The following is a 13,505-nucleotide window of genomic DNA, read 5'->3' as shown; positions in this document are numbered from 1 at the left end:
AGTTCTATTCATAGAAAGCCTAGAAATAATAATAGTTCTGCTCCAACATAATAGTAATTTCATTCTGACTAAGCCTGATGTGGTATTATCTCCTTCTAACCTCATGAAATACATATTTATCTTCTTTTTGTCAAATCTCGATCGTGAAAAGAGGGTGGAATATAATGGTTCTAATTGTATATTGTATTGTCAAGTAAAAACTTGAATTTTTATGCATACCAATTGTTGACCCCAAAAAGTGCGCCAACAGATGCCGGTCCCACCGGCGCTTGCGTGGGCGAATGTCCAACACGCTAAGACACGTGGACGGTCTAAAACTAGCGGTTCAAAGGGCGTGGGAGTAGCCCAACGACGCGGGACGGTGACGTTCGAAATCCGACGGGTTATTCGTAATCTAATTGTACAATAATTACTAACCGGTGTTCATAAATGTATATGTAAATATGTACGAACTTGATTTTTGTATTGCAAGTGAACTGAGAGAGAGAGTTGAGTAAATGTAGTTTTTTGTATTGATTCTTGCATTAGTCTTTTGGTATTACACAAGGAAGTATTTATAGTAGTACATATGAAATGGGAGCCCTTGGATGAAGTGGCACGTGACCTCATCTCTTTAGTTCAAACATCTTTTCCTAGGTACGGGGCTTGACTTGCTAGCTTACGGCGCATTTATTGCATGTGCAGGGCCTCTATGCTAGTGACAAGATTTAACCTTTATGCTTATGACAAACGTTCCATTAATCATTCGAATAAGATCTGTGCAGGCGATCTCTTGGGAGAAGTGACCATGGAGGATGTTTCTTTGTGGTTCAGAGGCTCGCGCATCAGCTTCGAGTTTTCGGTCATTTGTCATGATACTTCCACTTGAGGGCCTCAGCTGCTCTCAACAGGGTCCTGCAGCCTGGCTTCGGTTAGTAGGCCTCGGACAAAAAGGAGCCTCGGCAGATGGACTTCGGCTCGAAGCAGTTCGGATGTGGCCCACCTCGGCATTGTGTGCCACGTGGATCGCCACGAGTGGCCCGTGGTCCAGGTAGGTTGGCCAGGTGTGACAACACGCAACAATAGTCCCCCAAGTCCAAGTATATTCATTTATGTAATGTGTGGACTTTAATGGAGTAAAAATTGAAAGAATTTTTGAACCCTAAGTAATAGTCCCCCAAGTCCAAGTATAGATATTTATATCATGGTTGGAGTTAGAGAAGTGTTGCTGTGGGTGAGCGATGAAGTAGGCGAGGTGTTGAACTTTTGAAGAGCAAGCCGAAGTGGTTGAGGAATCGAGCCTGCGAAGCTTGTTACTGAATGAAGAGGAGGGGAGCCGAGGTGGTTGAGGAACCGAACCTACGAGGCTTGTTGCTGAATGAAGAGGAAGTCGAGGTCCAATGGTAATGATTGTGCCTTGATAGCTGAGACAATGATTTGATGTCTTGTGCTTGTTTTCGATGAAAAGTGGCTGAACCATTTCGACTTCCAAGGTGTTGCTGCCGTCGTATTAAAAACACAATTATGAGGGCGGCTGGCGCTTCTAGAAGCAGACGCGTTGGAAAAGGTACGTGGGAGGTACGCATGAATCTGAGGCGCAGAATTGAAAAACCCTTTGAATTCGACGCCTCGGATTGGATCTGAAATTGAGGGTTCAGATTGAGTGAGATTTGATCTAACGGTCGGGGTTCGTTCTGGACCTCTATAAAAGGTGAGAAAATCCCATTTTTCAGGATTTTCGAACACTTTCACTCTGATATTCTCTTAAATCCTCAAAATTTTTCGACGTCGAGGTTGACTGTAATTTCAATTTCCGGCCAATCTCCATTTGTGTCGAATTCCCTTAGGTATTTTTTGCATCTTACTGTCTTTTTACTGAAAAAATGGAGTCCACTTCGGGTAGGGAACTAGTGACAGTGGCGTCTATAGGCCATGGGGTCGGTCAGATAGGGGAGTTCGAGGTGGATAGGTATGCCATGACCGAGGACCCTGTAGATTATACCCAGGAGTGGGTGGTATCTAGGGTACCTTCGAACATGATGGGGAAGAGGTTGGGGGAACTTAGGGAGAGGTATAGTGTCCCACTCCATAGAAATGTTAGTCCCCGAGCCGAACGAGCGGGCCTGCTATCCGAGGCCCGGCTGCGTGGCTGTCAGTGAATACCTATTCAAGGCAGGTATGCGTCTACCTCTGCACCCCTTCTTCAGGGCGGTGCTTAGGAACTTTATGCTGTCCTCGACCCAGGTTCTGTCGAATGGGTGGAGCCAGCTGGTCGGCTCCTACTTCCTATGGAAGGAAGTGTCACTTGGGGAAAACATGTCTCTCCATGTGTTTATGACCCTGTTCCAGCCTCGGGTGATTGGGAAGGAGTCTAAGGGGTGGTACTACCTCACGCCTTGGGAGGCTCACGTACGTTTTGTGGTGGGACTTCCTTCCTCTATCAAGGGGTGGAAGGAGTCTTGGTTCTGGGTGCGAGGTAAGTGGCAAGCAATGGAGGGGGACAAAGCCCTTACTTGCACCGTGTCGACCCAATACTACGAAGCTCGTGAGTCTCCCAGACCCTATTTGTTTTCTGAAGCCAAGGTTTGAATTTGTCTAACTGTTGGGACTTCCTTTGCAGATAGTAGTACGAGGTTCGAGCTCAGCTGCGAGGAGATTGAGGTAATAGAGGACATCTACAGGAGGCCTCTGAAGTTTCGCCACTTCGACCATTTGATTGACAGGAGTCGTTATTTTCTGGACTTTGAGCTGATGGCATCCAGAGGTATGAAGCTCCCACAGTTACAACTTTCTTGTCCTTTTGTTCTGATACTGATGCTGACATACTGTATTGTGCAGATAAATTCAAGAAGATGGAGTATCCAGCTCCAGATATGGCTTCCATTCTGAAGGCCACTTCTACTGTGAAGGCGAGGCCTCTAAAGCCGGGCTCCAGCGGGGCGAAGGAAGTCCGAGGCAGGGTTGAACGCCTGTCCAGGGATTGTACTCCGCGGGCCTCGGATGAGGCAACACCTCAGAGGCAGGAGAAGCCGAAGGAGCCTCGGGGGAAGGAGAAGGTTACTGAAGAGCCAAAAAGGAGGAAGCTGGTGCACATCTCCAGCTCGGCCGGGAATTTTGGGACCTCTGTGTCCCATGAGGCAAAGCAAACTGGCGAGCCGAAGTTACTTGCAGCCACCTCAAAGGCCATCAAAATTGAGATGGTTAGAGAGGCAGAGGCCGAGGAGGCTAGAGCGGATGCTGCGAGGCGAGCTTCGGAGGCTGTCGAGGAGGAGGTTGAGAAGTAAAAGTCGGTTCGTGAGAAGGGGAAGTCTCCAAGCTTCTTAGCTGGGAGGGAGGAGGCATTGGCCCCCGCCTTGGTGGAAGCTCTCCCTGAAGAGATCCGAAGTGCCACTGAGAACTTCTACAAGTTCTGGACAGAGAGGTGGCAGTTGCACGCCTCCGCTTGCGATGCCACTGATCTGACGAGGGATTAGTGAGCCAGAGCGTCAGGACTTTTGGCCTCGCGCTTGAATGCGGGGAGGCCCTTAGTGAATTTCAAACAAGGACCCAGGCCTCGGAGGGGAAGATGGCCTCCCTCGCAGAGGAGCTAAAAGCTACTAAGGCCGAGGCTGAGGAAGCCAAGGCCCAAAAAGTTGAAGAATCAGCGAAGCTTGAGTCTGCACTGGCCCAAATCGAGGCCTTAAAAAAGGAAGTATACGAGTCACAGTACGACGTGGACTCCTTAACAGAGAAGGTAGAGGTCTCCAATGAGCACCAAAAGGTGACTGCTGAGGCCATGGAGAAGGCAAATATCTCCTTGATAGGTGCCCAGGATGCTTATAAGTATCTGGAGGGCCAGATAAAGTGCTACGTGGACGATGCTTCTTATGCAAGGGAAGAGGCCCGAACTACAGGGGAGGAGGCGGTGAAGGAGTACATCGCCAACTTCCATACAACCGAGGAATATAAGAGCTTCAGTGTATACTGGAGGAACTTCGCCTATGTCGAAGTGATGGAGTGGGCGAAGGAGCTGTATCCCAACTTGGATCTGACTCAACTCAGGTCTGAATTTGTGGATGAGGTTCCTCAGACCCTAGTTGAGGTGCAAGGTGATGAGGCAGCAGATGCCGAAGCCCTAAGTGCTGAGGCAGATGAAGCAACTGCTGATGCCCAAGTTGCCGAAGCCCTAAGTGCCGAGGCGCCTCCGCCATCTAGCCAGGCTTAGACTAAGTTTTCTTTTTCAGTACTTTGAATGTAATGGCCAGAGGCCCTCCTTTGTAATCCCTTTTGAATATTAATATAATATTTTTCTTCATTCATTGTTGTTCTTTATCCAAGTTTTTGTGCCTCGTTAAACAAACGAACTGGAAGTTGATAAGAGCACGAACTAAATAACTTTAACTTGGTACATTGACTTTAATCATTCAACTGTATGAGCCTCGGACTTAAGCAAATGAAAAACTTAAGGAGATGAACTGTGTGAGCCTTGGACTTAAGCAAATGAACATAACTTAAGGAGATGAACTGTGCGAGCCTCGAACTTAAGCAAATGAACATAACTTTAGGAGATGAACTGTGTGAGCCTCAGACTTAAGCAAATGAACATAACTTAAGGAGATGAATTGTGTGGACCTCGGACTATGGAGTTGGTGGCTTCTCCCCTTTGTGTTCAGCGGAGGCATGTGCTAGCGCCTCGAATTTCGAGCGAGGTGGCCTAGAGGTGGGTCCCATGCCTCTCACCCGAGGCGGCGACGCGTCCCAGACATGGTGGATGGTGCAACCATGATGAGGCTTCTCCCCTTGGCGTTCATCAGGGCCAAAGGGAGGCATGTGACGTTGCCTCGGAGTTCAAGCAAGGTGGCCCAGAGGTGGGTCGCGAGCCTCTCCTCTGAAGTGACGACGCATCCCAGACATGGTGGATAGTGCAGCCATGTTCAGGCTTCTCTCCTTGGCGTTCATCAGGGCCAAAGGGAGGCATATGACGGCGCCTCGGAGTTCAAGCGAGGTGGCCCAGAGGTGGGTCGCGAGCCTCTCCTCCGAGGTGACGACGCATCCCAGACATGGTGGATGGTGCAGCCATGTTGAAACTTCTTCCCTTGGCGTTCATCAGGGCCAAAGGGAGATATGTGACGGCGCCTTGGAGTTCAAGCGAGGTGGCCCAGAGGTGGGTCCCGAGCCTCTCCTCCGAGGTGACGACGCATCCCAGACATGGTGGATGGTGCAGCCATATTGAGGCTTCTCCCCTTGATATTTAGCAGGGCCAAAGGGAGGCATGTGACGGCGCATCGGAGTTCAAAGCGAGGTGGCCCAGAGGTGGGTCCCGAGCCTCTCCTCCGAGGTGACGACGCATCCCAGACATGGTGGATGGTGCAGCCATGTTGAGGCTTCTTCCCTTGACGTTTAGCAGGGCCAAAGGGAGGCATGTGACGGCGCATCGGAGTTCAAAGCGAGGTGGCCCAGAGGTGGGTCCCGATCCTCTCCTCTGAGGTGACGACACAGTACAACAAGCTGATTTAACCAATGAATTTTGTTGAACCATAGAAATATTACAAAGGCTGGGGAATGTCATCTAGCATGTTGGTACAATTTATTGATAATAGATCCTGAGGTGCTCAATGTTCCATGGACGGGGTTGTGCCTTGCCTTCCATGTCTTCAATCCAGTAGGTGCCAGGTCGAACTTCTTCTCTGATCTTGTATGGGCTTTTCCAATTCGGGCCTAGGGAACCGGAACCAGGTTCTTTTGAAGATAGGAAGACCCTTCTGAGTACAATGTCGTTGATTTGAAATGACTTTTTTTGACTTTGGAGTTGAAGTACCTTGTCATTTTTCTTTGATAGGTGCCGAGCTTCAGCTGGGAGTCGTCTCTTCTCTCTTCAATAAAATCGAGGTCGAGCCTCAGAAGTTCGTCGTTAGTTACTTCGCTGAAGTGCAGACGTCGTGGGGATGGAAGTCCGACCTCCACGGGGCTCATTGCCTCAGTCCCAAATGCCATGAGAAAAGGGGTCTCCCCGGTTGGGGTCCTAGGGGTGGTTCGGATCGCCCAAAGTACTTAGGGCAGCTCATCAACCCAAGCTCCTTTGGATACATCAAGCTTCCTTTTTAAGACGTGCTTGATGGTCTTGTTTACGGCTTCCACTTGGCCATTTGCTTGAGAGTGGTGAGGTGTGGAGAAATGCTTCTTTATGCCGAGCTCCTCACATAGTTCTCTGACCCTTTTGTTGTCAAACTGCCTGCCATTGTCTGAGACGATCGAGTAGGGAATTCCGAACCGGCAAATAATATTTTTCCATAGGAACTTGGAAGTGTTAGCTTCTGTGATTTTTGCCAGTGGTTCAGCTTCGACCCACTTTGTGAAGTAATCAATGGCCACTATTCCGAAACTTGCACCTCCTCTACCCTTAGGTAGGGGACCTATGAGGTCCACGCCCCATTTTGAGAAAGGCCAGGGGCTGGAGACTACAGTCAAGACCTGTGATGGTTGTCTTTGCACGGGAGAGAATCGTTGGCATTTATCGTATTTTCATACAAATTCGAGGGCGTCCCGTTTCAGGGTAGGCCAGTAGTACCCCTACCTTAGTATTTTTTGTGCCAGAGATAGGCCTCCGGAGTGGTCGCCGCACACTCCCTCGTGGATTTTTCTTAGTATGTAGGTAGCTTCTTCTCTTCCGACGCATCGTAGGAGTGGAGAGGAGAAGCTTCTCTTGTAGAGAATGTCATCAATGAAGAGGAAGTGGGCCGACCTCCTCCTTAGCTTATAAGCCTCATTCTTGTTGGTGGGCAGCACCTGGTCCTTCAGATATGCTATGATCGGTTGCATCCAGGTGGGAGTTCCCGCAACCCACTTGACCTTAGGGGCCTCGATAGAAGGCAGAAGGAGGTGCTCAATAGGCACTACTGTGAGTAGCTCTGAGTCTTTGCTACTAGCAAGTTTTGAGAGTGCATCCGCATGTTTTTTCGACGCGGGGAATCTGGATTAACTCGAACTTTTCAAAGGACGGGATGAGGTTCGTCACCGTTTTCAAATAGGAGGCCATCATTTTGTCTTTGGCTGAGAAGTTACCATTGACCTGGCTAACAACTAGCTGAGAGTCACTACTAATGAGTAGCCTCTTTACTTGCATTTCCTTGGCTAGCCTGAGGCCCGCAAGGAGTGCCTCATATTTCGCTACATTATTGGTGGCTTTGAATCCGAACCTCACCGTCGAGGTAAGCTTGTGACCCTTGGGGCTGATGAGGACCACACCGAGGCCTGAGCTGAGCTCCCCAGCTGAACTATCGACGAAGAGGCTCCACGTGGGGGGCTCAATGGGTTCCATAATTGCATCCACCTCGGGTAGGTTGGCGAATTCAGCCACAAAGTCAGCTAAGGCTTGCCCCTTGATGGCTACCCTATCCTTGAACACAAGGTCGAATTCACTTAGTTCCACTGTCCATTTCAATAGTCTTCCTGAGGCATCGGGCTTTTGGAGTACCTGCCTCAGGGGAAAATTTGTAAGTACATGGATGGTATGAGCTTGGAAGTAGGGCCTCAATTTCCTGGAGGCCGTGATTAAGGCCAGAGCGAACTTCTCTATATCGGGGTAACGGGTTTTCGGCGATAGGAGTGCTTTACCCGTATAGTAGACGGGGAGTTGGGTGGACCCTTATTCTCGAATTAGAACCGAACTGATGGCCTCATTGGAGACGGCCAGATATAATTGTAAGATATCATCGGGCTTTAGCTTGGAGAGGAGGGGGGCCTATCCCAGGTGCCTTTTCAGGCCTTGGAAGGCCTCTTTACATTCCTCAGTCCATTGGAATTTTTTCCCAGCCTTGAGCACTTTGAAAAATGGGAGGCATTTGTCAGTTGCTTTGGAGACAAAGCGACTAAGTGCTGCCACTCGTCCAGTTAAGCTTTGCATTTTCTTTGGCTTTTGAGGGGACCTCATCTGGCACAAAGCCTCGATCTTCTCGGGGTTGGCCTCGATTCCTTGTTGGTTGACCATGTACCCCAAGAACTTGTCGGAAGCCACCCCAAAGGCACATTTAAGCGGGTTGAGCCTCATCCTATACCTTCTGAGGATTTGGAAGGTATTGTTGAGGTGCGCTATGTGGTCCTCTGCTTCTAAACTCTTCACTAGCATGTCATCCACGTAGACCTCCATTGTCTTGCCAATGAGGTCCGTAAACATTTTGTTCACGAGTCTTTGGTAGGTTGCTCCGGTGTTTTTTAACCCGAAGGGCATCATTCTATAGCAATAGAGACCTCGGTCCGTGATGAAAGAGGTGTGCTCTTCATCGGCCGGATGCATGGGGATTTGGTTGTAGCCGGAGTATGCATCCATGAAGCTCAACAACTCGTGTCCGGTCGTGGAGTCTACCAATTGGTCAATCCTTGGAAGCAAAAAGCTGTCTTTCGGGCAAGCCCTATTGAGGTTGGTAAAGTTGATGCATACCCTCCATTTGCCATTGTGTTTCTTAACTAGGACTGGGTTTGAAACCCACTTTGGATAGGTGGCCTCCCTGATGAAGCCATTGGCTCTCCTTTTTTGTCTATGCGTGGCAACCTTAGGATCAATTTTCAAGTGGTGGCAGCTGACCTTGGGGCCAATGCCCACCATGTCCTCATACCTCCAAGCAAAGATGTTAAGGTTCTTGCCTAGGAAGTCCTTAATCTTTTCTCTCAAAATGTCAGATAGGCCTTTGCCTACCTTCAGCACCTTGGAAGGGTCTCGGGGGTCGGTCGAGAAGCTCTCAAGTTCCTTTACAGGGAATGCTTGAGGCTCATGTTCCATTATGCGGGGGTCAATCTCGTCAATAATCAGCACCTCAGGATTAAGCGGCGCGTCAATCATGTCAACATCTTCTTGTTCAGTGGGAGCGTCACCTGGGACATCCGCCATGACCACATCAGCCATGATCACGTGGACGTCCCGGGGTTCTACCTTCTTAATGGAGCTTAGATAGCACTCTCTCGAGCCTCTCTGGTCGCCTTTCACCTTTGCCACCCCGTTTTCTGTCGGGAATTTCATGCATAGGTGGTGGATGGAAGTGACTGCTCCCAATTCCTTTAGGGCTGGTCTACCCAAGACTCCGTGGTAAGCCGACCGGCTGTCAACTATGAGGAATTCCACGAAGTTCATCATAGTTTGAGGAGATTCTCCCATTTTCACTGCCAGCGTATCTTTCCCTTCGGAGTGATGCTATCTCCGGTAAATCCGTACAATGGAATGGTGGTGGGTGTCAACTGATGGTCCAATATCATTTTGTCAAAGGCGACCCAAACAGGATGTTGACGGAGCTACCGTTGTCGACTAGCATTCGTTTGAGCCCATTCCGGGCTATGACAGCCCTTACCACAAGCGCATCGCAATGGGGGTAATGAACTCCTTCGGCGTCCTCCTGGGTGAAGGCAATGGGTGGTACTTGATTTCTTCGGGAGCTATTGTCCACAATGTAACTCGTCAAAGGGGGGTGTTTAGCCTCCCGAGCATAATTTCTTTTGGCGTTTCGTGTTTCGCCACCAACATAAGGGCCTCTAAATATGGTATCCACTTCGTGGATAGGGGCCTCATCTTGAGCGTGTCGATTTCTTCGGTGCCTACGCCCTTCCCTGGACCTCTCTGCATCATGCTCCCATTGTCGTGAGGATTCATCCCTTTGACGGGGAGCGGCCTCCTCACGCCCACGTCGGTTGTCGTGCCTGGGCGGGGGCCTGTTCGCCTGGGGCGAATCATGTCTGTCTCTGGCGGGTTCCTACAGGGAGCGGTGCGCATAGTCTCTGCAATCTGCAGTGTCATGCCCGTAGGACCTATGGTACAAACAATATCCTGGGGAGTTCGGATTGGACCTATTTTTAGGTGCAAAGCCTAGGCCTCGACCTCTCCCTCTGCGGGGTCTCCGCTGGGCCTCCATCTGATGTGGGTCAGCAATTGGGTTGACATCCTCATATGCCAAGGTAGGAACCGCGTTCAGAGTTGTGGTGGCCAGTGCTTGTCGAGAGTTCTCATTTTCGATCTGGTTCATCTGGTAGTCCATGAGGTGGGAGGTTGGACCCCTACCTCGCTGCCTTTAAGGAGGTGGGAGGCCTCTGTTTGCCATGTTCCTATGCTCAATCAATTCCTCATTGATTATCTCCCTTCTCATCATCTCTAGTAGGGCGTCATAGGTGGTGGGGTCTTGATTCTGCACATCTCTCCAGAATATGGTGTTCATGTTCAGGCCTCCCCTCAGTGCAGATAGTGCTTCTCTGTCGGTGACTTGTACATAGTAAGTCATCTCGTCGATGAAGCGCCATAGGAAGCTCTTTAGGGACTCCCCATGTGCCTATCTCATGTCTTGGAGACGCTGGATGGGGGCCTCTCCTTCCTTGCTCACTGCAAATCGCTTCAAGAATGTTGTCTTGAACTCGGGCCAGCTTCGGATGCTCCCAGGTGGCAACCTGCTATACCAGATTTTAGCCGCTCCACTGAGGGTTAAGTGGAAAGCCCTGCACTTCACGGCTGGGGTGGTACCCCTCAGGCTCATGTGAGTTTTGTAAGCGTTGAGGTACTTCTCCGGGTCGCCTCTCCCGTCATACTTTGGTATTTTTGGCATGACGTAGTGGCTCGGGACCTGGGCATTCCTTAGTTCTCTTGAGAATGGCAGGTTCTCATCATCATCATCCAAGTCACAGGACCTCTGCTGCTCATCAAAATCGTAGTCATCGGCCTCGTACCTTGGTTGTTGGTGAGAGGGTCCGGGCCGGTTCCTAGCCTCTTCCTCCCTCCTTTGTGGGGCAGCGTGGGGGACATTTTCATGCCTTCTCTCCTGCTGCTGGGGCATTGGAGGTGGAGGCTGTGACATCGTCCGAGGCTGCTGAGCCTGCAGTTGACTGAGCCTCGATTCGACAGGGCTGATTCTGTCAAAAACACTGCCAGCTCTCCTATGTCTTGGATCTTGCTCATATGGAGGTGGAAAGTCATCATGGCTCATTTGGACCTCGATGGGTCGGCCGGAAGCATAGTTGGAGGAAATGTCGACTCTCACTTTCCTCTCGAACGGGCTTCCACCTCGGCCATAGTCTGGTGGGGCAGCCCTATGACTCTGAACCTCCTCCTCTTGCTGATAGTGCTCGTGGAGGGCGTATGGAGGAATGGGGAAGCCTTCCTGGCCTTGCATTTGGGTCATGAGCTCCCTCATGGCTAAATTTTGGTTGGAAATATCCCTCATGTTGGCTGCCGTGGCAGCCATTTCTCTTGACAGTCGTGCTGTCGCACGCATTCCACCTCTTCTTTGGTGGTGGTGGAGCCTCGACCGAGCTGCTGGGGCAGCGGGCTGGGGAGGCACATTCATACTTTCTCTTACCCCTCCTGGGGGGGTATCTTTGTTAGAACTCATATTTCTTTTATCAAACTCAGATTTGTCCAAGTGACAGGGGTTCCTCCTGTTCTTTTTCGAGAACAAATCCTTTTTCAAGGGGGGTTGCCCAAATATTTTTCAGTAAGCTTTTACCACAAGGTTGCTCGTGGTTATGGTTTGATTTCCCACAGACGGCACCAATCTGTTGACTCCAAAAAGTGCGCCAACAGATGTCGGTCCCACCCGCGCTTGCGTGGGCGAATGTCCAACACGCTAAGACACGTGGACGGTCTAAAACTAGCGGTTCAAAGGGCGTGGGAGTAGCCTAACGACGTGGGACGGTGATATTCGGAATTCGACGGGTTATTCGTAATCTGATTGTACAATAATTACTAACCGGTGTTCATAAATGTATATGTAAATATGTACGAACTTGATTTTTGTATTGCAAGTGAACTGAGAGAGAGAGTTGAGTAAATGTAGTTTTTTGTATTGATTCTTGCATTAGTCTTTTGGTATTACACAAGGAAGTATTTATAGTAGTACATATGAAATAGGAGCCCTTGGATGAAGTGGCATGTGACCTCATCTCTTTAGTTCAAACATCTTTTCCTAGGTACGGGGCTTGACTTGCTAGCTTACGGTGCATTTATTGCATGTGCAGGGCCTCTATGCTAGTGACAAGATTTAACCTTTATGCTTATGACAAACGTTCCATTAATCATTCGAATAAGATCTGTGCAGGCGATCTCTTGGGAGAAGTGACCATGGAGGATGTTTCTTTGTGGTTCAGAGGCTCGTGCATCAGTTTCGGGACTTCGATCATTTGTCATGATACTTCCACTTGAGGGCCTCAGCTGCTCTCAACAGGGTCCTGTAGCCTGGCTTCGGTTAGTAGGCCTCGGACAAAAAGGAGCCTCGGCAGATGGACTTCGACTCGAAGCAGTTCGGATGTGACCCACCTCGGCATTGTGTGCCACGTGGATCGCCATGAGTGGCCCATCGTCTAGATAGGTTGGCCAGGTGTGACAACACGCAACAATAATTATGTGCTTTAAGTACAAATAATGGCTTAAAATTTGGAAAGAATTCCCATTTTTAAGTTTAGTGAGAGTTTTCCTTTCCATTTTTCTATCCACTATTTGAAATGGCCTCCAAATTCCCCAAGTGACTTCCTCTGATGATTCCCGACACCAAGTCTTAGGATTAGTACTTGTCTTTCTTTCGGCTCCAACCCATTGAGAAGAGTATAAACATCCTTCGTCATTTGCTGCATCATTACAGTTTTCTTCAAAGCTCATTATTGATCGGGCATAACCTCCAGCACGACAATTGCGAAAGACAATGTTAGATTAACAAAGACATTACTTGTTCATGAAAATATTGTTTTGTTTTGAAATATCGCAAGTGTATGGTTCGTTAACAAGTTGTAAAATGCATTTGAATTTAAATATTGTTCCCAAAGATATTGTACTAGTTCAAATTTGAATTAACTTTGTTGTAACTGAAACAATTGAAATTTGTGACTTTTCCAATAAATTGAATAATCTACTTATGAATGCAAGACCTAACTTAACTAAAATTAAATACAAGATTACAATTAAATGCAAGTTTTATAAAAATGGGAATGATGAAAAGCCTACTAAGATTCCGAATTACCTTATATATCAATCCCATTTAACCCCGAATCTTATAAATTTGACAACACGATTTAATTTTAACAATCTCTTTCCAGTAGAATTAAATCTATTTTTACGTGTGATATGACTATATTTTTATGATGGATGCGAACATATAGAGATGATTTAAAAATTTATGAATCTATCACATAAAGATAGTGGTATATTTTTATCTCCTATCGAACTCTAAGACAATTAACACAATGTCTAACTTATTTTCCATCCTTCGAGAGTAAGACAAGCTACAATAATCATACAATTTGTGATCAAATAATTGTAGGGAAAAATAAATTTATATCAAATATGCAATAAACGAAAACGTGCTTTGAAAGTCAAAGATAAATAAATCAAGAGTTAAAAGTTCATGTAACAAGGTTCATACTAAAATAATTTAGTCTAGCATGTTAATGGAAAGAAACAAATAAAAGTACGACGGCATTACCAATAAATTGATGAAACGAGATTAATTCCCAAGTTTCTTGCACAATTATTGATGAATTATCTTACAAAAATTTGGAATTAATTCCGTCTCTTCAGCTCAATTTTC

Source organism: Olea europaea, unplaced genomic scaffold (genome assembly GCF_002742605.1).
Source record: "Olea europaea var. sylvestris unplaced genomic scaffold, O_europaea_v1 scaffold311, whole genome shotgun sequence".
In the NCBI taxonomy this organism is placed as follows: domain Eukaryota; kingdom Viridiplantae; phylum Streptophyta; class Magnoliopsida; order Lamiales; family Oleaceae; genus Olea; species Olea europaea.
This window is presented reverse-complemented; position numbering follows the sequence as displayed.